This window comes from Oreochromis aureus, linkage group 17 (assembly GCF_013358895.1).
Source record: "Oreochromis aureus strain Israel breed Guangdong linkage group 17, ZZ_aureus, whole genome shotgun sequence".
NCBI classification, from domain to species: Eukaryota; Metazoa; Chordata; class Actinopteri; order Cichliformes; family Cichlidae; genus Oreochromis; species Oreochromis aureus.
Window position 1 is genome coordinate 12,228,716 of NC_052958.1, and position 25,356 is coordinate 12,254,071.

The 25,356-nt window shown below is 40.9% G+C and overlaps 1 protein-coding gene across 2 annotated transcripts in view; it reads left to right on the forward strand.

Annotated features, from left to right (window-relative positions):
- The first annotated feature begins 4,913 nt into the window (after positions 1-4,913).
- Positions 4,914-25,356, forward strand: part of iqsec3a (IQ motif and Sec7 domain ArfGEF 3a) — a 125,765-nt gene continuing 105,322 nt past the window's right edge. For both annotated transcript variants that reach the window (XM_031726513.2, XM_039600728.1), the window contains exon 1: positions 4,914-5,372. The gene's annotated coding sequence lies outside the window, so the exon portion shown is untranslated. The remainder of the gene's footprint in view (positions 5,373-25,356) is intronic.

Genomic DNA, 25,356 nt, shown 5'->3' on the forward strand with positions numbered 1-25,356 from the left:
AATGAGAAGCCCTGCCCCAAAAAGAGCTGAAGAATAGAGCAGCTTTCCCTCATTGTGGAGTCTGGAGATCAGGGAAGAGTAAGAAATCATTGTAAATGCTGCAGTGATTTGGGGGGGAAGGGACGGGGCATTACTTGAAGGAGAAACTTGTTAAATATGTATGTAGGTGCTGAGTGACATGGCTATTCAAAACAGCGAAGAGTCCTTGCATGACACGTTTTTTTTACACAGATAACTTAAAGTTTCTCTGAATCTTGCTTTGGGTTCACAACAGTTTGTCTCCGTCTGCCAGACTCTGCATCAAATGCTGCTGAATAATGAGAGAGAATACAGCTGGTCTACTTTCAACTTAGCAACAAACCCGAGACACATCAGGACTCTGGGGAGTAAGCCTATATTGATATAACGCAGCTTTGAAATTAGATGTTCTGGAGGAGGATCCGATGAGGGGGCAAAACTTTAACAATGCCAACCAACTTTTAAACTTTTCTCTTTTATTAATGTGAAATTTGAACTGGGAATTGCAATCAGTGATCTCCTGATGCCTGTATGGGGTTTAAAAATGGGATGTTCAAAGATGTTTTTTATCCATCTTTTGTCACTATTTTGTAAAGGCATTTCCTCATCTGTCGATGGAGAGTAACTTGATTATTCATGTCACACTTTGTGTCCCGTCCTTGTCGCTTCAGATCAAGGATGTGCAACCCTCTCAGGCCTCAGACTGCTCTGTGAGATAATTGGTGTTAAAGGTGGGTTGCACCTCTTCCAGCAGAGAGTCCGTAATAAGTATAGGGGCTGCACCATGCAGATGTCAGCTCAGCTCCAAAGTCACTACTGGCACTATTTCCCTTTTTACAATCCAGCCACAAAACTCATTTTTGGCTCTATTCAGCCATGTGTCGGTGGTCAGGCGCGAAAGCCATTTTTCACTTCATCCAGCTTGTAAAGCAGCCATATGGAAGGAAGGGCCTGGCTGCACCCACACTGGCTCACCACTACAGTAATAATATTTCACTGTCTCAAGGTCATACGATATTTATATTTCTCTCTAAACAGTTTTACTAACGTTTAATCAAATGTTTAAAATGGCTTTGTGAGACAAAAAAAAAAGTCTAGTTCACTTTTTCCTCGATCTCATAAAAAGCATTAATCACACCATATCATTATTGCCGCTCCTGTACAGGTGAGTGTCACACACTTTGTGACATGCTTCTGCAAACATTTGTGAAAGAGTGGGTCGTGTTCAGGAGCTCAGTGAATTCCAGCGTGGTACTGTGATGGGATGCCGCCCGTGCAACAAGTCCATTTGTGAAATTTCCTTGCTACTAAATATTTCACAGTCAGCTGTTAATGGTATTATAACCAAGTGGAAGTGATTGGTGACGACGGCAACTCAATAGCTACAGACCTTTGAACATTATGTGGCCTTCAGATTTGCTCAAGAACAGCGGGTAGAGAGCTCGTCGAATGGGTTTCTGTGACCGAGAAGCTGCATCCAGCCTAACATCACCAAGTGCAAATAGCACATAATGCAGTGGTTTAAAGCATGCTGCCTATAGGATCTAGTGCAGTGGAGACATGAGATGCTCTGGAGTGACGAATCAAGCTTTTCTTTCTGGTAACCTGATGGATGAGTCTGGGTTTGGCAGTTGCCAGGGAAACATGACTGTATTGTGCCAAGTATAACATTTGGTGGAGGGCGGATTGTAGCATGGGGTTGTTTTACAGGAGTTAACTTGAACTCTTAATGCTTCAGCATACCAAGACATTTTGGACAATTTGATGCTCCCACCTTTGTGGGAACAGTTTTTTGGATGGTCTTTTCCTATTCCAACATGACTGCCCACCAGTGCACAAAGCAAGGTCCATAAAGACTGGATGAAAGGGTTTGGTGGAAAGAGCTTGGCTGGCCTGCATGGAGTCCTGACCTCTGGGATGAATTAGAGCAGAAACTGCAAGCCAGTGTCTGATCCCACAAATGTACTTCGGGAAGAATAGTCAGAAAATAGGACGTCACTTTCATATGCATTTTTAAGGCAGACGAGTGAACACTTTGGGCAATATAGTGTATAAAAGTGATTAATGAATAAACAATTGAGGTTTTTTGTTTGTTTGTTTTCTTCAACATATTTATTGATGGAACAAAAGACGAAACATGGTTTGAATCTTTCTCACAAAGAAATAAAAGAACCTTTAATAGAGCATATTAAATCTTCTCTTTAATTTAGTATAAGGCTAATAAAGAAAGCAAAAAAAACCAACTGCACAGAGACAAATTAAAAAGAAAAAAAAATTGATGAATAAATAAAGTTTAAAAAAGGGTCATTAAATACAGGATGGACAAAAGATTAGGGTTAGAGTTAGATCAGGGTCACTGTCATGAGATGGGGGTTATAATGAACTAAATCAGGTCAGGAAGAGCTGCCACTTAACCAAGAACTTTTGGGATTTGCCTTGGAGAGAATAGCTGATCTTATCAAGTTCAAGAAAGTACATCACATCACAGAGCCAGTGAGTGTGGAAGGGGGCACTGCAAGACTTCCAGCAGAGGAATAGGTGTCAATAGTGAGGTGAATTATAAAACCTTCAGCTGATTAGTAAAGAACCGCCTGTATTCGATTAGCAAACAATTGAGATTTTGAGAAATGTTTTGTCCTAGAAAAAAACTAATTAGGCCATAAAAAACTTTACAGTAAGTTTGTCTACACATTTTCAGTGAATGAAACTGCAATGATTAAATGCAACTCCTGAATACCGCCCAAGGACACTCTCAGTGAGATGCATTTTAATGTGTGCCAGGAATCACCTCCACAAGTTTAAAAACTGCATTTCCCTTCCTTGCTCTGCCTGTATGCTAACTGCTTTGTTGACTGTTTTTTTTTTTTTTTTTTTTTTTCTATTCAAAGACTGAGTAAGACAGAGACTGAAAATCAGCCTACTTCTCCTGATCCAATTGAGGGGGGGGGTCATTGCCATCTACACAGCAGGGGAAGAAAAGATGTTTTCTCCACAAACCTTCGGATTTGTGTGCATAAAAACAAAAAAGTGGTGAACATGAATATTTCATCAAATCATTACTGTGCTGCTAAGTGAGGAGCATGTGGAGGAAGCTATTACATCCTCCACTGTGCCTTTCTTTTAGCAGAGGACCCCCCCCCAAAAAAATACTAAGCCGCCCGCCATCTAAAACACAAAGACTGCTGTGTGACAAAAAGATCACCATGAGCGATACTAATCGGATCACACATTCATATGGTGAGCAGGGAATTGCATCTAATTCAAATGCTGACATCGAAACATCCAGCACCTTCCAGCTTTTATTATAATGAAATTTCACCTGATTTCAAAGATCAGAGATGGAGGAAGAAATGATACCATGAAGGGCTTTGTAGACAAACAGGAGGATCTTGAAACTGATTCTAAAGCTCACTAGCAACCAGTGGGGAGAAGGTAAAACAGGTGTAATATAATCTCTTTTTCAGGTGCCTGTGAGGAGCCCAGCAGCAGCATTTCAGACAAGCTGGAGAGGGGACAGAGCGGACTGACTGAGACCAGCGTAAAGTGAATTGCAGTAGTCCAAGCGAGAGGAAATGAGGGCATAAGTGACAATTTTGCAATCTCTCATGGAAAGAAAAGGCTCAATTTTCAAAATAGAGCTGAAATGGAAGACACTAACTGGTTTAAATTGAGATCTATGTTTAATTTCTGGGTAGCATAGTTGTGCAGTGGTTACCATTGTTATTTTCTAGCGAGAAGGTTCTGGGTTCAAACCTTCTGGTTGGTTGGGGCCTTTCTGTGTGGAGTTTGCATTTTCCCTCCATGCCTGCTTGGGTTTTTTTTTCTTCTCTGGGTGCTCTGCTGTCCTCCTACAACCCAAAGACATGTATGTCATTATGAAACAGATGTCAGGTGTGGGCGTGAGTGTGAATAGTTGTCTTAACGCTCAGTATTATTTCAATTCAGTTCGGTTTTGCTTATATATAATATAAAGGCACTTTATACAGCAAGGTAAGACCCTATTTCTGGAGAAAACCCCAATAACCAAGCAATATGTCCCTTAGAGCAATCGGAGGAAAAACTCCCTTTTCAGGGAGGTGTAGCCATTTGTAACAACTGGTTGGCATTGTGGAGAAAGAGAAAAGAAGGGAAGAGAAAAGGAAAGAAAAGAAAAAAGAAAGGGAGGAAAACATGTGGAGAGAGTAGAAAACACAGAATAAGGGAGAAAGAAACAAGAAAGAAACGAACCACAAATGGGACAAAGCACAGACAAGGAGATAAAAGACTATAAGTTAATGATATGCAACAAGAGGTGGCTCCACGTTAGAGGGGCATTATAGCTGAACACGCTTCCTTCCTCCCACAACCCCCCCCCCCCAACAAAAAAAACAAAACAAAAAAAAACTGACTGGACTGTTGTCTGTGGGTTGGGCAGCAGCTTTCACGTTAAACGTGAAAGCTGCTAGATTATTTGCCCTGCGTGTTGACATCACTGGTCCACTACGGCCCCGCCTCCGCGCTCGGGTGATGCTGATCCCCCCTTGCATCAGCACCATTTCTGGTTTCCTTGCAAAGTACCGAGAGAGAGAAAGAGAGAGGGGGGTGGGGAGAGAGCGAGAGAGAGACTCAACCTCACCAGAGCGTAGAGGCGTCAGACTGCCGCCACAGCATCCCGGTTACGCACTGTTCAGAGGCCCCATCGACCGATCACCGCTCCAGAACCAGCTAAAGGAGAAGTCAACATAGCCGGGCGCGTTGCCACAGCTACAGTCAGTAATGGAGAGCCTGCTGGATAATCCAATGAAAGCCGTTCTTTATCTGAAGGAGCTCACCACTATCGTCCAGAACCAGCAAAGCCTGATCCAAACGCAGCGCCAGCGCATCGACGAACTCGAGCGGAAGGTGGAGGACCTGATCGGAGAGAACCGACAGTTGCGGGACCCCCATCACTACGTCCAGCAGCCCTCTCAGCACCACCATCACCACCACCACCACCACCCGACTCACCGCAGCGCCAGTCCCCAGGCGCCGGCCCACCTCCACCAACACCCGGGGAGCAACAAAGCTGCGGCTCATCTCGGCCAGCAGGCGCATCATCAGCAGCCACCACCACCCCAGCAGCAGCAGCATCAGCAGATTACCGGTCTGTCGGCCCAGCCTCAGCCTCAGCAGCAGCAGCACCCGACTCCTCCTGCACCGTCTTCCCACCACCCACAGCAGCTGCAGCTCGTTCCCACCTCGCCGCAGTCGCCCAAAGCGAGCCAAGCCAGCCCCGACTCCGCCGAGGAGGACAAGAGGAGCCCCTGCTGCAAGTCGCTTGTTCCGCAGACTCCAACCACTCTCTGCCGTTCAGTGGGTCTGGCCAGGAAAGCGGAGTAAGTAGCTTTCGTGCTGCGTGCACTGCATAAAAAAGTTCCCTTTCAACGAAAAAGGAACATTAATAATAATGATGATGATAATAATAAAAATATTGAGATCAGAGCCAATCATCTTCTGTTTTTAGCGCCTTTACCTGATGCAAGTGTAGCCATGTGCCTTTTCCCAAATGACCTTTAATTAAAATGACAGAAACTGCTCTGTGTGTCAAACAGGTGACATTACTTCCCCAGATCTGCAGACTTTCTTACCTCTCATGAATATCAGATTCAGTGACCTGAGTAATTTGTTCTACATATTACATTACTGTGACGTTACCTATTTTATTGCAGTTTTTCCAGTCTAAATATAGACTGGAAGTAGCCATCATGTCAAGTCAGTGCACGCACACACTATAACAGACCACAGTGTCTGTATGAGCTCAGTGCTGGACTCCACGTGATTTCACTTTGATTTACTTAACATCCCGCTTTCAAGCTGAGGCCTAATTTTCTCATTCAAGTTCCTCCTGTGTTTTCACATTGTTCACTCTCAGTCACGGTCCTATTAGATCAAATGAATACTTAATGGATATTGATTTTGAGGACCGAGACTGGCATTTTAACTTGGGTTAATTTTGCACCAAGGTAGAACGTGACCACCTTTGCACGACCAAACAGTGGAAAGGATGTTTTTTTTTCTTTTTTTGGGAGAGTAGAACTGAAATGTGGTTCATTTATGCAGTTTACATTTTACAAAAGCTGTTCTCTTTGAGATGAGGTTACAGCGCTCTGTTTCCCTGTGCCCCCTCGTGTTTCCACATTCTGACTGTGGAATGCATCTGTTAAAATGCATCTGTTTTTAGGCACGGCTGAGGTAGCAGTTTCACAGGTGCCAGGAGTGCCTGGTGACATCGTAAACACCCATCTTAAAACATCAAGCAACTCCTAAAGGCACATCACTGACTCTGAGACGAAATGTCAGCAATTTTGCTTGGAACACACCTACATGGAACTTTGATAGTGCAGGCTGTGGGTAAAAACAGCATATTCCTCATTAAGACAGAAACGGAAACACACAAGAGGAGCAATCCGGCAGGAATAAAAGCAAAGATAGAAAGACATTTTGGGGCTGTTTATAAATCGCCTTACAGCCACGTCAGATTGAAGCTGAATTTTCTACTTTTTATAGAAGTTTTGCAATTATGGGCATCTTTACCGCGAATAAAACATATAAACCAAAATGTAAATCATCAGCAGCTATTTCTATACACACTGATTATTTACTACTTATCTTTGTCTTACTTGACAGTAAATTGCTTATAACCTACACAAAGACACAAGCGTTGGCTCTGCAGGCACTTTTCACCAACAAATACATTAACGGAGCAAAAATTAATAAATGAAAATAAACACTGCCTGCATTAGGTGAAATTTTGGACGCCGGTAAAAGGTCAATAAGGATCAAATATTTATATATCTTATATCAGAAATTAATCAATACAAATGATGGATGAAGGTATAATAAATACATTTTGTCCGTGACCTCTTTTATGTAGCTTTAGTTAAAATGTACAGAGAAGACTGATGAGTGTTAGTATGCATCTATATCTTACAGTTTTCTATTGCGAGTAAAGCCATTCAGTCTTGAATAGATTACTAGTTTGACCATTTCAACTGTTTTTATGCCATTTCTGTGCATCTTAAAGTTTCTCCTCTGTGTCACCTTCTTGCTGGATAACAAATCCTCCACAAAATTGCAGGTGTAGTGCAACTGCATCATTTTTTCCCAGTACCTTTTTGTCATTTACAACATACATTCGAGCTCACGGGTTCTGCAGGGCTCACATGGCATATTCTGATCAACTGGCATATTCTGATTGGCATTACAAAAATCCCCTTTGATTCAATGTTGTAAAACAATAAAACCTGCAAACCTTTCGCATTTAAAAGCGCTGGAGTTGCTTCGGAGGTGTCCGTGCTGCTGATGTTGTTTGCCTCCTGCAATCAAGGTCACATGAATTGACTCTTCCAGATCCGCACAGTTACAGAAACAGCACACTGCACTGAGCCCCATCTGCTCCACTTGGCTGCATTTGCATTGTTTCTGTTAATCCAGATTGATTCATCATGCCATTAAGTCGTAATTTCTAAAGAGTGCAGGGCAGGAATGGTACCGCACACACACACACACACACACACACACACACACACACACACACACACACACACACACACACACACACACACACACACAAAAAAATCAGCAACACACAAACCCACACAGTATGAACTGTACAAAATGCATGTGATTCAGTAAGTAGGTTCATTTGTTGATTCAGTGACCGTGCCCCCTGACAGTTCCACTAGGGTGATGAACAACAAGACAGAGAGATGAAGAGAGGGACAGAATTTAAAAGAGCGTATGGTCCAATATCCTATCGTTAATGTAAAAGCGGTGATACATAAAATGCGCGAGACGTGAAGCAGCATCGTAATTTCCACTTAGAGCATTGATCCCGGTCAGGCAAGATTGTGAGTCGTTGAGCTGTCACTGCTGCAGGAGAATAGATACATTTCGAGTAATGGGAGGGTGACAAGGACACATTGCGAGCATCCTAATAAGCCGTGCATGTAAATGTGCCTGTATATTTATCTATTCTATTTGCTGGCCAGTGACTTCTGGTTATTCCTATCACACAGTAAGTGCTGTGCAACAAGTGGCTTCTCCAGAGAAGTTTGTGGAAATTAAATGATGAGGGAAGCCCACCACACCCTAAAGCAAAAGAACAGGGTACAGGCTTTCTTCCTGACATCGCCAGGGTGTCTGTTTTCTGCTGTTTTCAGTGATGCTGCTAACTCAGATTTGCCCCACTGCTTGCAGTAGCTTTACATTATGAGCGTGGTATTGATCTTATCTAACTCTTGGAAAGAAAGCAAATAAATATATTTCCCCAAAGTTCACATGCCTATTGATCAGTGAAAACAATGAACATGTTTTATTTATAAAAGCATACATTTAGGTATGCTTCCCAAAGAAACAAGCTGAAATAAGCAGTCAAAAGTGCTGATGTGGAGGGATTTTCACGGTATCTCACTATGTCTTTTGAAATAGATTTTTGTACTATATTTACATGCATGTATTTTGCACAGTTGCACAAAACAGATGCATAGAAATCTCAGGAAAAATAACCCAAATAGCATCAAGAGGTTCTTGCATTAACTGCAGAATTAAACAAATAATTCCTGACTATTGAGATGTAATGGATTTCCAGCTTAGCCGCCATTTTCCCAGCTCAACTAGGTGTTTTTGTTTGATTAAAAGACAGCAGAAAATCCATTTGCAAAGCTCTAAATTAAAAATTAAATGCTCGCTTGCTCCCATCATGCATTTCTCGCCCCCTTCATTATTTTAGCACTGCGAATCGAGGCTGTTTTCAGCTTTGAGCGTCAAACTTGGCTGAAAAGTTGTTTCTAGTAACTTCTCAGAGTGACAGTCTGAAGTGTTGCAATTGTGTTACTCAGTCTGAGGCAGATTCATAAAGGGCCTGTGTGATCTAAACGCAGCAATCCTGGCTACACCTCTTTCCTCGTCACCCTTTCTCCGTCAACTGCGCCTCCAACTTTCTTGGCTTCCATTGTTCATATTCTCCCAATCTTTGACTCCTTCCTCATTACTTCTTTTCCCTTCTCAGCTGTCCATCTGCTTGTCTTTTCCCACCCTTCATTCAAACTCCCTCTCTTAAATTTCCTCTTCTCCACATGCCTTCATATCACCATTCCCCTCCCCACTTCGCTTTTCCCCCTTAATCAGCAGCTTATGCTTCAGGAGCCACCTCTGCAGTCTGAATCAGTATTCACACCAGTCCTCAAAACTATCAGGCTCTCCACCACTTAAACCATCTCCTGACTGGACTGGAGCCTTCAGTTCACCCTGCCTGCTCTGTATAGGAGCTGCCGTGTGTGTGTGTGTGTGTGTGTGTGTGTGTGTGTGTGTGTGTGTGTGTGTGTGTGTGTGTGTGTGTGTGTGTGTGTGTGTGTGTGTGTGTGTGTGAAAACGTATGTTCAGGAGGGAATCGAGGAGAGTGACATTAAGAGTAGGCGAGGTGGTGCGTTTGTGTTCATAGGGGCGACTGAGGTGGAAATCCCTGAGTTCTCACGTAGCTCCAGGTGCTTCTCTACCATTTTTTGTACCTCCCACACACTCTTACAGATATAATAGGCCTCTTGCCTTTACACACAAAACGCTCACTAATGCAGATAAAACCCTGACATGCCACATGGCAGCCTGCATGTTTTTCCACATTGGCTGCAACTCCCTCTGCACCCACCGTGCCCTCGTTTTCCCTCCTACCGGGCCCTGCACCAACTGGAGAGCAGAATGTTCGATATTTTACATGCCATTTCCTGCCTGCGACCGTCTCCTTCAGGAAAATCGTGGGGGGGGGGCGGTTTCACATAAGTCTTCTAGATTGGGATTTCAGTGAACACACATACACTCACAAATACATTGTAGCATACATTAGAGTAACCCCGCCGTGTTTCTGCTGGATGCTGCATCGTCTCCTTGTTCTGAAGCTCTCAGATCAATGAGCCTGGAGCTTGACAGTTCATGCTCTAACAGCTAAGCCATCACTTTAAAGACCCGCTAGCCTTGATCCTATTAAATCTCTGTTCTAAGGCTAGACTATTGCTTTTATCAAAATTTATTGTCTGCCTTTTCTCCAAATAATATTCTTCATGATGACTTTACAGGAGCACTGTGCAACCAACACAAGGTTAAGAGCCAAAGAGACTGCTAAAGATATGTGACAATGAGTGTTTAAATTGATGAATGCTGAATGCTTCTGGGGTGATTGTGTCACAGGAGGTTGAGCAGGTCATCCCTTATTTGGAAAGTTGAGGGTTCAACCAGCCTGCTTGCCAAAGGGTCCTTGGGAAGTGTGTCTGTGAATGTAGCTTGCAGTGAAAGAGTGTTTTGAGTGGTCAAGAAGACTAGAAAAACACTACATTAGCAACAAATCTTCTTTTAGGCATAATAAATGTCGGATACCTTTGCATCTCAACTTACCACTTGTCAGTGCTGGTTTATTTTTTCCTATCAGGATAGAGCTGGGGCAAAATGTGTTCAGGATGTTTGAGTGTTTGCTTGCTCTTATTGCATGCATCCAGTTTTCACTTCAGCAGGTTATACAAATTTAGTTATGGGTTCTTTACCCAGTAGGTGATTAAAAAAATCCCCTGAAGATTAAAATGACAAGAAAATAAATTTTGTAGTGCAATAAATAAATAAATAAAAGATTTTAAGATTGCTTAAAATGTTTCAGTGAAGTCACGTAACTTCAACTTCTGTGAGTGATACAACCTAAATTCATTGTAGCTCCACTTCTGCACTTCTGTGATTGCCCAAGTTTCTAGGCCAAAAACCTTGGCACAAAAAGTGATGTGACTAGTTCAAAGGCAGTGGTGGTAAATGGCAAAATATATATTTATGATTCAAGAACAACCATTTCCTGTCTCTAGAGCCTGACAGAAAAGTAATACTGCTTCTAAGCATGTTTGTGTATTGGAAAACAACTGTGGGAATGATTCCAAGAGAAGTAGATGGGTGGATGATGGATTTTAGGAGGTAAATGGTCCTTTCTATTTCTTGCTCTCTCTCTCGCTCTTTCTCTCTCTCTCTCTCAGCCCCCTTTCTCTTGCCATTTCCCTTTGTACCATTACTGGAGCTCTTTACTCTACTTCCCCCTCACCTCTCTGTATGGGAATCATGTCTGTTCGGTTATGACAGGGTGACTGCTGCTGCTGGAATCCAAATCATGAATATCACATTTGGTGCGTAGTGCTTTTAAATTGCTTCATTTCTCTGAGGATGTAGCTGCGGGGTGATTCCTGACTCACTGGTAGAATATTAGCTGTTTTCATGCACAAGTTGAGCAGGTCGAAAGACTGTCCCAGCTGTCTGTAATCCAACCGTGTGCGCTCATGTGTGCATATGTACTTAGGATTGTGACTGTTTTTGTGTTAGGGTGTAAGAAAATTACATAAAAATTGCTGTTTTCGGAGATATACGGGATACATATCAAAGCTTTTACATTTATTTCAGTGTGTGTATATGTGTGGTAATCCAGAGTGTAACTTCTTTAGGATTTGCCTCACTGGACACTGGACTGTTGGTCTACAGTGCTGGTTTGATCCAATTTAGTTGTAACTGTGGCTGAATTTAAATTGAATTATATTGTACTGAGTGCAAATACTCTGCAAATGGTATAAAATAAAATTACAGTTAATGGAATGGGCAGTTCTCTTCACAAGTGTGATGAGAAGCACAGGGAAATTGATCAGTTCTGTTGTGCTCGCATAATTGACTGAAAACATCCACCTTAAAAAAAGAGATTCAGTTCAATTTTTCTCTGTAACAAATTCAGTGCTTAAATGAAAACAAACTACTGGCAGCTACATTTGTCAGTGTCAAATGGTTTATTACTGTAAAACTATTACATTACTGTGTTGTATAGAACATGATATTTGGTTGCCATCATACTATTGATTTAGTGTCCCTACTCTGTCTGTGATTTCCATCAACATTACATTAAAGTGCCATGAATATAAATATAATATATGAAAAATACTTTCCTCTATACCTTTCCTGGTGAACAGGGTCTTAACCGGTATGTTCTTATTAATGCATTAGGTTTCTCATCTTTTCTTAATTGGTAAAGGGGTCTTTGTTATGGTGACACACTACCCACTGACAATAATGTATCAACACAGTTAGTGCAGGACTCTATGCAGTTCTTTTTAGTCGAATGTAGCTGATTGTAGTTGAGCAAATGTGAGCACCTCTATGAGAGCAGAAGTTTTGGCAGTTTGCTGGTTTGGAGGATTTAGATGCACATTAGCAGCACACCAAGAAGTGGATGTCCCATGGTGAGACCGTGCAATGGTCAAAGAAATTACAAAAAACCCAAGAGACTTCTGGAGCAATGTCCTTTTACAGCTAAGACCAACATGAAAATATTTCACAATAATGCACTGTGCTACAGTAATTCAGCATAAACACCTCAAACCAACTGTAAGCAAGTTGCACCTTTCACTAAGTCGAAACCCAGTTTGGGACAAGCTGTTGTCCTGCAACAGAACAATGAACACAACAAACACACTAGCAAATTTACAACAGAATGTCTAAAAAAGAAACGAATCAAGGTGCTGCAATGACCCAGTAAAAGTCCAGATCTAAATCTGAAATACTAAAATGAAAGCCCACAAATCTCGATGAACTGAAGTCATGTCGCAGAAAAGAGGGGCAAAAATTCCTCCACAACATCTTGATATGAGAGACTAAAAAATTCATGCAGAAAAATGATTACTTGAAGGTACTGCAACTAAAGTTGGTTTTGCAACTTATTGAATTTAATGGGGTGTACTTAGTTTTTCACAGGACTGTATAAATGAGAGAAAAAAAACCCAAGAGCTACATCTCTGACTCTACAGACCTCAGTTAGCATGTTAACTGTTATGCATGTTAACCGACCTGCATAGAGTCCTGTGAAAATGTTCCTTTTCACAAGATTGTAGCAAAAATAACAGTCACCAATATTACTTATGCACTACTTTTAAAGTAGAGTTGAGATGACCTTTGTTATGTACTTGCTCTATATAAATATTGTAAAACCGTACTGAAGTGTGAAGTTAAACATTTAGTGGGAAGAGTCTTTGCACTTTCCAGTACATAACTGTCATCCTGGTGGTGCCCAGTTCGTATCATTACATTGACTCTGGGAACGGATGAAAAATGATCTTGCACAGATGAGTTTGATGTGGACTCAAGCAAAACAGATACTCAAGTGTGACTTTTCCGAAAAAGAAAAAAACTGTATTATACCACAAAAACAATATGATACTATACAAGTTTTCCTGGATTTTTTGCAGGAATGTATTCATTTATTTATTTTACACATGAAAAAATCTGAAACCCTTTTTTCAGTACAAGCTAAAAACTTGATCCGTTCAGTAACTGTATATGTCAGGTTTGATTAAAGGTGTTTTTGACTGCGTTCCAGGTGATGCCAGGTGTTTTGTTTCAAGCTACAGTGAGAGGGGTGATAATGTGGCACGTAGTACAACAGTGTACAAAAACCCCCCCAGAATGACAGACAGGCTAAATAATTGGACAGATTAAAAAATAAAACAGGGGCAAAACAATTGCATAACACATACTGAGAAGCCCCATAGGGCTGAGGAGCCCAAATGTTGTCCCACTTTCCTCAAGGCTGAAGTGCAAAACAGTTTCCTTTCATTGTCCTCTATCTGCATGCTCCCTAATCAATCAAAATGAAAAACTTTGGCTCAACCGTTCTTTTTCTTGTTATTTTTTTCCTGAACATGGCTTCCAACTGTTTCCCAGGCAACACGCCGACTCGCTGAAAGACAGACGTGCCGTTCTCGTCCTTGACGCATCCAGATGCCTCATATGACATTTCATTCCATTAGTAAATATTGCACACCCACAATGTGGCTCTGCCCAGGATTTTGACATGTTTTTGTAGTTTGTCATGTTACACTAGCTGCGCAGCAAGTTGCCGCCTTCATGGTTGGAGGTAAATTATTCACACATCTGATGGATGCATTTCATTTCTTCTCCATGCAAATGAACAGCAGGCCTAATGAGCAATCAGCGGAGTGCACGCGCGCCATTAGTATGCAATCTACATATTTCAGAGTTGTGTTTGCAAATGGAAATGCCATCAGTGTTATCATCTGGTGTCACTCAGTCCCATCGCATATCGTAAACACATAACGTCACGAAGTAACCAAAGCTTGCATCAATATCAGTTGCTTCTGAAATCTGTGCTTTCTCAGCACTGCGATAACTTTTATTACGTTAATGGTACATTAACAAAATCTACAATCATATAATATTTCAAAGAGCTGGCCTCTTTAGCAGCTGCTTACCAATGGTATGATTTAAAACTGTATTTTTTTTATTGCTGAGCTAAGAAAATAAGTGATGTGCAGATGTCATTAGAGTAGCACTAGTACATGCCTCGTGGCTTGCTTTAAAAAAAATCTCCTTAAAATCCATTGCAATCTGTGTTATCGTTCAACTTAAAATATGCTTTTAGGCGTCAGTTAACAGCTGCTAACATATGCAGTGTTTTAAAAATCTGTTGACCGTAGCCTAACGCTTCTAAATGTCTTCAATGTTATGCTTCATTTAAATCTGTGCTGCTCTAAAGTTTGCCCTTCATGCTAAGATGCTAGAATTCCTCAAGGGCAGACAGCGCTGTGGCATGTCTGCGAGTGGTCAGTGAGCTCCTGAAAATGTTCTTTGAAAGTAAAAGCAGTTGTGGAAAAATGTCCTCCCATCTGTCACAGAGATTTCACCTCCCGAAAGCTTAGCAGAGAAAATCCCTCGACAGACAATTGTGATTGTTTAGCACCATGTGCACTCGTCTGCATCAGCGTGTGTGTCCGCACGAGCCTAGGCGAGCAGTTAAATTATGGGGTTGTGTTGGAGGTGAACAGTTTGAACAAAATATTTAATTTTGTGTCATTTTTGAGTCCAGTAGTGAGATTTAGTTAAAGAACTAAAGATATATATGATCCTCTAGCATCTTGTGCTACTACAGAGTGTTTATTGTCCAGCTGTGTGTTACGCTTCTTTTATATGTTGAGGGTAAAAATGATTTTGCAAAGGATAAACCTGTGCATCTTCAATCATAGCTCACCCAGCAAGCCTCCTCTGCCCTCAGTCCTCTCTCCTCTAGATGCATTTCCAGAATTGAGACATCCTTCAAGATGGCGTGTGGGATTGATGTCCGTGTCACAGCGGGAGGATGGAGGTTACAGGAGACACGGAGGCACGCAATAGACAAATGAGACGAGGAGTTCAGCAAAAAAGGGAAAAGGGAGAAAAAGTAAAAACAAAAAAAAGAAGCCATATGAGAAATATAGATAGATATATAGAATGATAAAGGATGATGCACACAGATAATAGGGAAGATGCAGTAAAGGGAAATGTATACAGGGACTATATATGTTTTATTTTATTCATAATATGAAGTATGCAACATATGCATTTCCTGCCTTTTCAACTTAGTGTAATCTGAACATTACTGCAGTTCGTTTATCGGCCGTTGCTCTCTATCCAACATAATCTCCGTACAGCATTAGATACTCGCACAGCTACACGCACACACACACTTGTGGACAAGCGCACGCTAGCCTAAGGAAATGTCAGGTATGGTTAACTTTACGAGCCAGAGTAATGTTCAAAGCCATCCACCTAAGCCTGCGAGGCACCCTGGAGTTGATCGGAACAGGCACTGCATGTCCAATCGCCTTTCCTGGTCTTCTCAACGGATCACATAAAGTCTCCACCAAGCCTCAACCATGATTTATTGTGCTGTGTAGTAGAAAAAATATACAGGAAATACTGTCATTCATGTAATAATTTCATCACATATTCACTCATTTGCATTATTTATTGCAGCTGTGGGTGCAATTTTTTTTACCTGATTAATTTGACTTTTCACTTATGAAGCTTTTAGAATTTATAGCTGCTAAAAAGTTTGTGGCTTGTATCGGCTGTGATCTGTGATATTTTGTAACCATCATAGCCTGCGCGCACATTTGGACGACCATAAAAGCACTCTGTCCTTCCCCTGCACTGTGGTTACATCATCAACGCCTGTCTGTCAACCCTTTGACGCCAGTATTACATCATCAGGTACACAGTCCCATAGGGAGGAGACAATGTTGTCTTTGGATGCTTCGACTTGGAGCAAATCCTAAAAACGGGCTAATGAGGTAATCAGGACACGGATGCTATATGAGTCATACATGTGAGACCCGAGCTTGCACGCCTTCATTTTCCCCACCGTACAAACACAATGTACAAATTATGCGAAAATCCCAAAACACAAATGCTGTCTGAATGTATCCATGAAAATAAGTTAAGCTATGTCCTCAGAAAATATAAGGAAACTGCTGCTGATCTGTTACATGGCATTTTCCTCATCAGCATTAAATCTGCAGATATGACAGCCATGTCAGTTTGTTAGCATCAGCGTGAAGTGTGGAAAATATCTGTAAAATCTGACCCGCTGCCAAGTCTTCAGCAGATGGCCCCGCAGCAATACGGTGCAGCTTGATGCTCGATATGAGCTGCTAAAATGGTTCGATAGTGGAGGCACCAGCTGGAGGTCAGATGGACGGCAATGGAAATAAATAAAAAAATAAGTAAAAAATGCTGCTTTCATGAGAGACAGAGAGTGAATGTAATTTCTGAACGAATAAAAAAAATGTCTTTCTGTCACATTTAGCATTGCGCCTGTGAATCAGTCAATTTTTTCATTTATTCAGGCTGACAAAAGAGTTCAGGCTAGCAAAATCAGTTGTGTCCATAATATTAAAATTGATTTTGAAAATCCGATTTATGATTTGCTATAAAAGGAGTCAACCAAATGAAATGCAAAAATGAGAAATAAGTGGAGCAGTTTGCTGAAACTTGTGCAAGCCTATGGAAATGTAGTATATAAGGAAGCAGGAACCATGTTAGTATAATTCTAACAGCCTTTTCTGTCAGTATTTGGTGGTATTTGACCACCTTTTTACACAGCCTGAACTCTCTTAGGCAAGCTTTCTTGTAATTTCTTTAAGACACATTAAGGATCTGCGATCCATCGCTCGTTTCTGGATTTCTCCCTTCCAGTGACCTAAATTTTTGGCCATTGTGTTAGTCACAGCCAGTCACAAAAACACATAATCTGTTCTAATTTTCTTAGTTTACTTCAATCTACGAAAATATCACATGTAAATGTGTTTGATGGGCATAAAATAGCATTGCTACCCCCAAAAAGTGATTCCCAAAGAGCTATTAGATCCAAACTCAGCATGGTGTGAAGTAATTCATCTGAAATACAAGGGAACTGGCCAAGTCAAAGACAAAACCAGGAGGGGTAGGGCTAAAAAGAGTATCTAACTATGAAGAAATAGAAAAAAAAATCCAGCAAAGAGCTGACACAGGACCTGATAGATGCATGTGGACCCTCATTATTAAGGAAATGCTTATAAATGTAGAAAAGAATGTTAAATTACACAAGAACAGGATTGAAAACCAGTGCCAGGTTCTTATGGAGTGATGAATCCAAATTTGACATTTTTGGTTCAAATTGTCATCAATTTGTACAGAGAAAATCAGGCGAGAAGCACAACAGTGAGTATCCACAGCCATCTGTGTGAATGGCAATGGCTTAATTTTTCAGTTTAATTGTGATCTCAAACACAAGTTCAGTACTGTTATAGCATACGTGGATCGAAAAGCACACAATAGAATACTACAGTATGAGTCATGGGTTAGCCTCCCCAGAGCCTGGACCTCAATATTATTGAAGCAGCGTGGGATCATCTTGACGGAGGATGGATCAAAAGCTGCCAAAAACCCAAGAAGAGCTTTGAAATGTCCTTCAAGAAGCCTGGAGAACTATTGCTCAAGACCACTTAAAAAAAAGGGCTCCTTAGAAGCAAAATATAAAGAAATGATGGGTAGCTCAAGACTTTGCATAGTAGTTAATGAGATATAACTCTTACTACATTCTGTAGGAAGATTAAGCTTTGTCATGATGAGATGTAAGAGATGTCCAATTTGAGGCACGTAGGTGATTCTAAGAATGGGAATTTTTCTTTTACTCACACATATGGCCATTTGAGGCAGCGATAAGTTCACAGTGACATAATCAAGATACACGTGGCGCTCACAGACTTTACAATTGTGAGACTACATTATTCACACTTGCAGGTGCATATTTGTTCACCCCGTTAATTTGTCTTCCTTTTCGCATATGCTACTTTTAGAACTTCAACATTTGCTTTCAAGCCTAACAAGCAGCTGATTCAGGTCCATTTTGCTCTAAGATTAACTAGTTTCTGGTTTGCGGTTACAAGCCTGTGTGTTCTCTGGCATTAAAACCCACATAGGACTGTCTTAGTGTGGCATGAAATTTGGCTAAAGAACAACATTTCTCACACAAACATCTGCCGATGACATAAATCCAGCTCAGTGTCAATCTTCGCTGAGATGGAGCTCTCTTTGACAAGCGTGCAGTCTGGAAAGTGGTTCACTCCTGTTCGTCGAAAGGGCTAGAGCTCTCTCATGCTCTACTGGGTGTGCCTCTATTCATCAGAAGGTTTTTAGGTTTTATTGAAGAGGGACCAACAGCTGGGAGTGAAGTTAAAATAGAGCATAAAATGTCGAGAGCCTGGAAAGTGCTTTGATTTCAGGGGGTGTGATATCAAAACTTGATATTTGCTGTTGATATTTTGTACATGTCTTTTTTCCTTGTACATAACTCATGTCGCTGCTAAAATATGCCCAAACTGACAACACACTATGAAAAACCTGGTTTATATTCAAATGAAGCTTTCAAATGGGCTCAATGTTCAGACAAAGATTATTACTCATCACATTCGGAAGCTTGGTTTCCACCAACTGGAGGTTTGTTTTGGCATAAACGCAAAGCTTTAGAGTGAACTGGTTTACTGTCAAATGCTGGAAATCACATAGGCTATGATCACACAGAGAGAGTGTATATATAAAGCTAAAATCCTGGAGGTTTTTTTTTTTTTTTTTTTTGAGGGCCTGAATATGCGGTTGGAATGTTTTTCCACCTCCTTTGTTAGCTTCATCTTGGAAAATTGGACTTGCTTTCTCGTCCATCTCCAGCTCTTTCCGTTTAAAGAAGGCGAGCTAAGCCGCTTGGGAGAGCCCATAAGTCCATGCTGACGTAAACCTTTCAGGGATTTTTTTTTTTTAATTCACTGTCTGTATGTCTAGAGGAATTAATATAGCAGGCTTTAAGGTGTGTGTGTGTGTGTGTGTGTGTGAGAGAGAGAGAGGAAGAGTGAGATCACTGCATTACTCATAATAGATGCCTGATTTAGTTTAAGGATAGTTTCCTGCTAATAATTCACTGCACTATCATGTTTAATTTTAAAGCCCCAACACACCCCCAGATGCAAGCACTGGGTATGTGTGTTGAATTTATTCGTCACAGAAAGCCTTACACACTTGTAGCCTGTAAAACACGGTGATAAACTAGCACTTAGAGCGGCTGCCAATTTGCCAAATGGAGGTGAAGTATTGCAAAAACATTTTGGGTCTCTATTTTTTATTTAACATGATCAAAGTGCTTCCAATAATACTGCCACAGGATGAGCTGACTTGCGAAATGCATATAATATATTAGCCGACCTAAATTAATCTCAAGGGCTGAGAGGATCGCTATGGTGATGCAGAGTACCAGTGTTCTCTCTTTTTTTCCCTTCTGTGTGAAGCACTGACAGAGCTGCTTGGCTTTAAAGCCTTTTTTCAATGGAACGCATCATGAATGTGCTTTATATAGATTTTTTTGTTGCTTCATATAGATTTCACCTTGAATTTTAAATCCATTTATGTCACAGTGTGAAATAATGTCAAAAAACAGAAATTAATCCCCTTTAAAGCTAAGTAAAAGTCCTCGGCTAGTCTTAATATCTCCCCCCCAAGGTTAATTCTTTTTGTATTTACCTTGTTTGGCCTTCAGAGGCAGACTCTGCCTAATATTTTATTTCCAGACTGCCAGGATATGCTGTGCAAAACCTAATCTATCAGTTATCACATGCTTTGATCTGCCCCCCCCCACCAGCGCATGCAGGTTTTTTTTCCACCTTGAGCCTTCAGCCAGAGAGCTATTGACACAGTAAAGCTGGATTCAACACTGGGAGGAGCGCATCGACAAACACATTAGACACCACAAGTTAAAACAAAATACAATGAAACTGCTGTGCACAAATTACGCTCTCCCTCACACAGAGCCAGTGTGTGGAAGAGCTTATAAAAGCTTATAGATTTTTTATAGGTGGTATTAGTGAGCTCAGGCCATGAGGGGGGGGAACTGAGTCATTGGTGTGGAAGATCAGAAAGCAGGTCATGCGAGTTCAGTTTAATCTTCAGTGCCCGCATTGATCAAACAGTCCGCTACTTGCCGGTGGTGCGTGTGAGTGTGTGTGTACAAAACTAGAGGCAAGGATTTGCAGTCTTGCAAATGTTCTAATTCAAACGTGTGGAGAAGAAGTCCTGTTGATGTCTTGTAGAGGAAATGTTCACTTAAGCCTAAACATGGGAGTGAGTAGATTGCCATCACCCGTAGACAGATAGAGATTAATTAGGAAATTATAGCTGCTAGTGTTGTCATATCAGTGCAACTTGTTTCCACCATGAATAGATTCAGGATATATGGTGCCATAGTTAACTTGTACGCGGGGTCAGATATGTGCTATCTCTCTTGCGCAGTCGTCCTTTTAGAAGTCCCCTCGTAAACCAGAACGGTTATAAAAAGCTTGCAAGCTGTTTTGGAAAGATGGAGGTGATAGTAAAACTGAGCAGAGAGATGGTAAAAGTAATGGAGAGAAAACTGAGGAGCCAGAGATCAAAGCAGGCAGAGATAGATAAATGAATGAAAGGAAATGTGCTTTAAAAGATAAAAAGAGTTCGTCCTCTTTCCATCCCACATTACCTTCATGTGCAGTGTTTCCCCCCCAAATTAGGTGAAATCAAGTGTCCTAAGAGTATCGAAACAGTCTGCCTCTGCGTGGATATGGATGTGACTGTGTCTGTGCACACATAAGAGATAATGGATCTGCCTCACACATGCTGTGGCTGTTGTTTTTCTAGAGTTTATTACCTGCATCTGTACATGAACCAATCAGGACACAAAGTCAAGAACTAACAGCTTTTGGACTTAAACAAAATAAATCCTATAAGTCAACGAATGATGCAAAAATAGTGGTGAGTTGGGTTTTTTTATGTGTCTGCAATTCTGGTCTTAAACTCATCACACTATACAAGATAAGCCTGATGGTTAAACATGGGTTTGGAGAACATTGTGCGGATAAGCATAAACATTACAGCAATGACTACAATAAAGTAGTAAATGATGTTTATGATAGAACGATCACATAGGCATTTGAGATGGTGATGGCTTAAATAATAAGACTTCCTGCGTTCCTGTTTCACTCATTCACTTAAAAAAAATCTTTGGCTTTCTTTAGGTGTTCAAGTAGGTTCAGGCACCAAAACATCTTTTTCTGCATTGAATTATGATAAATCTGGAGTGATCTTGTCCTCACTATGCTGTATGTGTGAAAGGCTAATGGTAAAAGAAACCAAGCTAGCAGCTTGACTGAATCATGGCAGTTGAAACTATGGGAACTGACCAAGAAGGGGCTCACTGATCCACAATGAAATAATTCATAAGATAATGATATTTGTGCACGAATGACAAATACCCATATTTGTTAATGATTTAGAAACATTGTAACAATAAATTTCATTGTATTCAACTACCAATTCATTTATTTAAGACAGTTGTTATGAAAGTTTTAAGGTAAAATGTTTTATGGTGTCACTCAGTGCTTCATGGGGTAACTGTTAATCAAACTAGCCTTTTAAAGACACCAAAATAAGTTGGTTTTTTTATCCATATATTTACCTCTACTTATCCAGTTCAGGGTCACAGAGGAGCCTGTCCCAGCTGTCATCAGGCAAGAGGCAAGATTACATTTTGCCGCAAGGCTAGCTCAAAGAGATAGATCACCATTCAGTCTCACATCCACACCCATGGCCAATTTAAAATAAACAGTTAACCCAAAAAACACGTTTTTTTTCGACTGTGGGAGGAAACTGAAGCCCCCACACCACCATGTTGCTCTTTGCAATGTTGTAAAAATGGTCATTTCTGCTGGAAAGTCAGGTCAGCCTCTAGTGGTCATTAGTAAAAATGCACATTTTGGCTCTGACTTAAATTTTCAGCCCCAGAGGTTGCTGCTTGTTTTGGACAGAGGCAGATAACTTCCCCCCTCCACCCATTCACAACATTGTGTTAAGCCAAGCTGCTGGCTCCAACTTCATTTCAAGCATATACAAACACTGTTTTCATCTTACTCTTGCCAACAATGCGCATAAGCATTAGTTAGAAAATTAATGCAATTTGGCCATGAATGCAAGAAGTGAAGACATGCCAGGCATTGTTTGTGCGACTCTTAATAAAAAAGATTTGCTCTTTTTGAAAATGTCATAGTACAAAAGTGACAAACAGATTTTACTAGGTTAATTAAACATTAATGTAACCCGTCTGAATTGTGACTATCAAAGTGCATATAATTTTTTTATGGACCTTCAGAAAATAAAACCTTTATCTATGTGAACAAGTGGCTCTGCTGTTCCAGCACTCTTACTAATCTGTGTCCCCTCTGAGACCGCCTGTGTTCTGGACCTATTAAAATCGGCCACAGCGGTGTCATGCTCGTTAAGGCGAACACAATTAGAGGAGCCATTAACAATGGGAATTAATTTGCTGTCATACCCTCCCTGTACTGCCTGCTATTGTTGCGTCCCCCCAACCCCACTGCCACTCCACCCCAGCCTTGCTTTTTTGAGGCCCTGTCTCCACTTCTTTTTTCTTGACTTTATGGAGCGCAAGCAGCACAACAATCTGTGCTTTCATGGCTGAGCCGTTTTGGGAAAGTCTAAAAATTATTATTAATTTTTTTCCCAAGGATGCTGTTTAATGTGTGCAACTATTGCACTTCACAAAGGCACTTCACAGGGAACAGACTGAAGTACTCCTAAGTTGAGCCTGTAGTCATGCTCTTGAAGGACGTTTAGAAGAGGGCGTACAGGTCTCCTTGTGATTCCAGTCAGTGATCAAAAGACTAGTATGCTGTAATAAGGGATTGAGGGATTGTTGCTGTTGTAAATGTTGGCCTTGCTTTCCCACCTTTATGTCTTGATTCTCATCTCTCTGTCCTTCCCTGTGTCCTGGGTCAAGGGATGCGACAAGGGATGCGACAAGGCATACGGAAGGCCGGTTGCTCTTGTTGTGGAAGTTTTCCATTTAAATAAAGCCTGCAGACGAGCGGTGAGCGGTAGCTGACATTCTTTAATCAAAGCACACAAAGAAACAACCAAGCTTGTGGAGAGCCTGCATGACCGCGGGGCAGACGGTCAGCAGAGTCTCTCTGAGCCTAACATGGCTCTCAGTTAAATACCTTCTCCAGGAACAAAAGGCAGTACACAGCTGTTTCACACCTTAAGATTCACACTCCCTTGCTACCTCCCAGAGTCCTCGAAGAGACAAAAGATTCTTCCTGTGGAGCTGTCTGCTTCCCCCAACTTCCTAACTAGACCCCCACCATTTGTCCTACTGTATGAGTGTGAGACTTGTTAAAATCCAGTGGCACCAAGGCATTATACAATAAAATAATGTGATTAATACATAAGTAAAATAAATTCCTATACACTCTTTTTACCAGTGACACCCTCTGACAGCAAGAGTAATTGTGCAAATTCTTCTTTAGCTCAACACGCCCAGAACAGGGGGATGGAGAGTCATCGAGAGTGATGGAAACCAAGTGTTAAAAGGACAGAAGGAAAGGAGTGGAATGGGGATAGATGTGGGTGTGGGGGGTATTGGAGTAAGAGATGGATGATGGAGACTGGAAGTCAGGAATGTGGAAAATGTGAAGTAGCTTCAACTTTGAAAGAGAACTGCGAACTGAGGAAGAAAGAAAAGCAAATGCCCTCATAGCTTTTTGACATTAAAATTTTACATCCTTGCTCTGTCCTCACTACAAGCCAGTATTGCCTTCATCTATGACTGTAGGGCCATTGACTGTTCCAGCAAAGGATGGGAATGTCTTGCTTTGATGCATTATCAGTAGACTTGCTGGAGCCACACTTTCACTGTCTTGTCAATTGTGTTTCTTTCTCTTAGAGGTTTTGATGAACTGCTAATAATGGAAAAGTTCACTGTATTAGTATAATAAAAGCACTTTTACACAGTGAGTTCTTGGTCAGCGGCTTTAAAGACAAATGAATCTAATCAGTCTTTCTACTAAAACTTTATGAGAACTATTTGTTCTGAAAAGAGTATTTTACCATTTCACAGCCCATCCTGCCAATGCATTAGTTGGAAGTGGATGGCCTGACTCTTATAGTAGAAGACAAAAATTTCTGCTATTTTGATAATCAATTAATTGTTCTCAGCCGTTAAAAAAGGAACGCACCATGGCCATCCTGGTTCTGAACCAGAAAACAAAACAAAACTGAAAGCATCAGCAGGAATTTATTATTATTTCTTTTGCAATTTAATATCATTGTGAAGACAAAGACAGGGAATATGTAATCGGTTCTGATTATTTGTTTGTTAGCAGTCCAGTGTCCACAGCTTTTAAGATAGGATTTTCAAATGCTGTGTGACTGTAGACCCTGGTAACAGCTACCTAGATTCTTTAAGCATTTGATCTTTGTTGTCACTGTTGGAAGCAAAGGTCAGCATTCGCCTTGAAAAAGAAAACATATCAAGAGTGTTGTACACACTTTTTATTTTCTCAGTATGATCACACACAATATACTAAACTAGATTTGAATAAGAATCAGAATCCTTTTATTATCATTAAACATCAGATATTCAGTGAAATGAACAATGCTAACATCAGCATGTTGTAGTATAAACATCATAAAGCATCAAAGTTTAAGAATAGCCTTTGCTCTCCTGGGGGCGAACAACCGTTTGTTGCACCCATTTTATTGCTTTATAAACAACTGAACAATTTATTCTGCACTTTTTTCATCTGGGATTACTTTTCAGAAGCTTCAGCTGAGTTGAGAATAGATGTTTTTTTCCCGGAGACGCAGTTGCCTGGTCTGCCTCTGTCCATGGTGCTGATTTATTCAAAATATCAACTCTGTGCTCCTGTGGACATCTCTCCTGTATTACCTCTAAACAGGCAAGAATGGAAAAGGATATGGGGGGAAAATTATTAAAATGAAACATCATTAGATAGTTTTTCACCTACGTAGTGTTTTTAATCTTGAGTTGAATTTCCTAAAATAAATATGTTACTAAGATTAAAAGAAAAATCCAAACACTGCAGTATATTTTGGATGAGGAATGATATATTC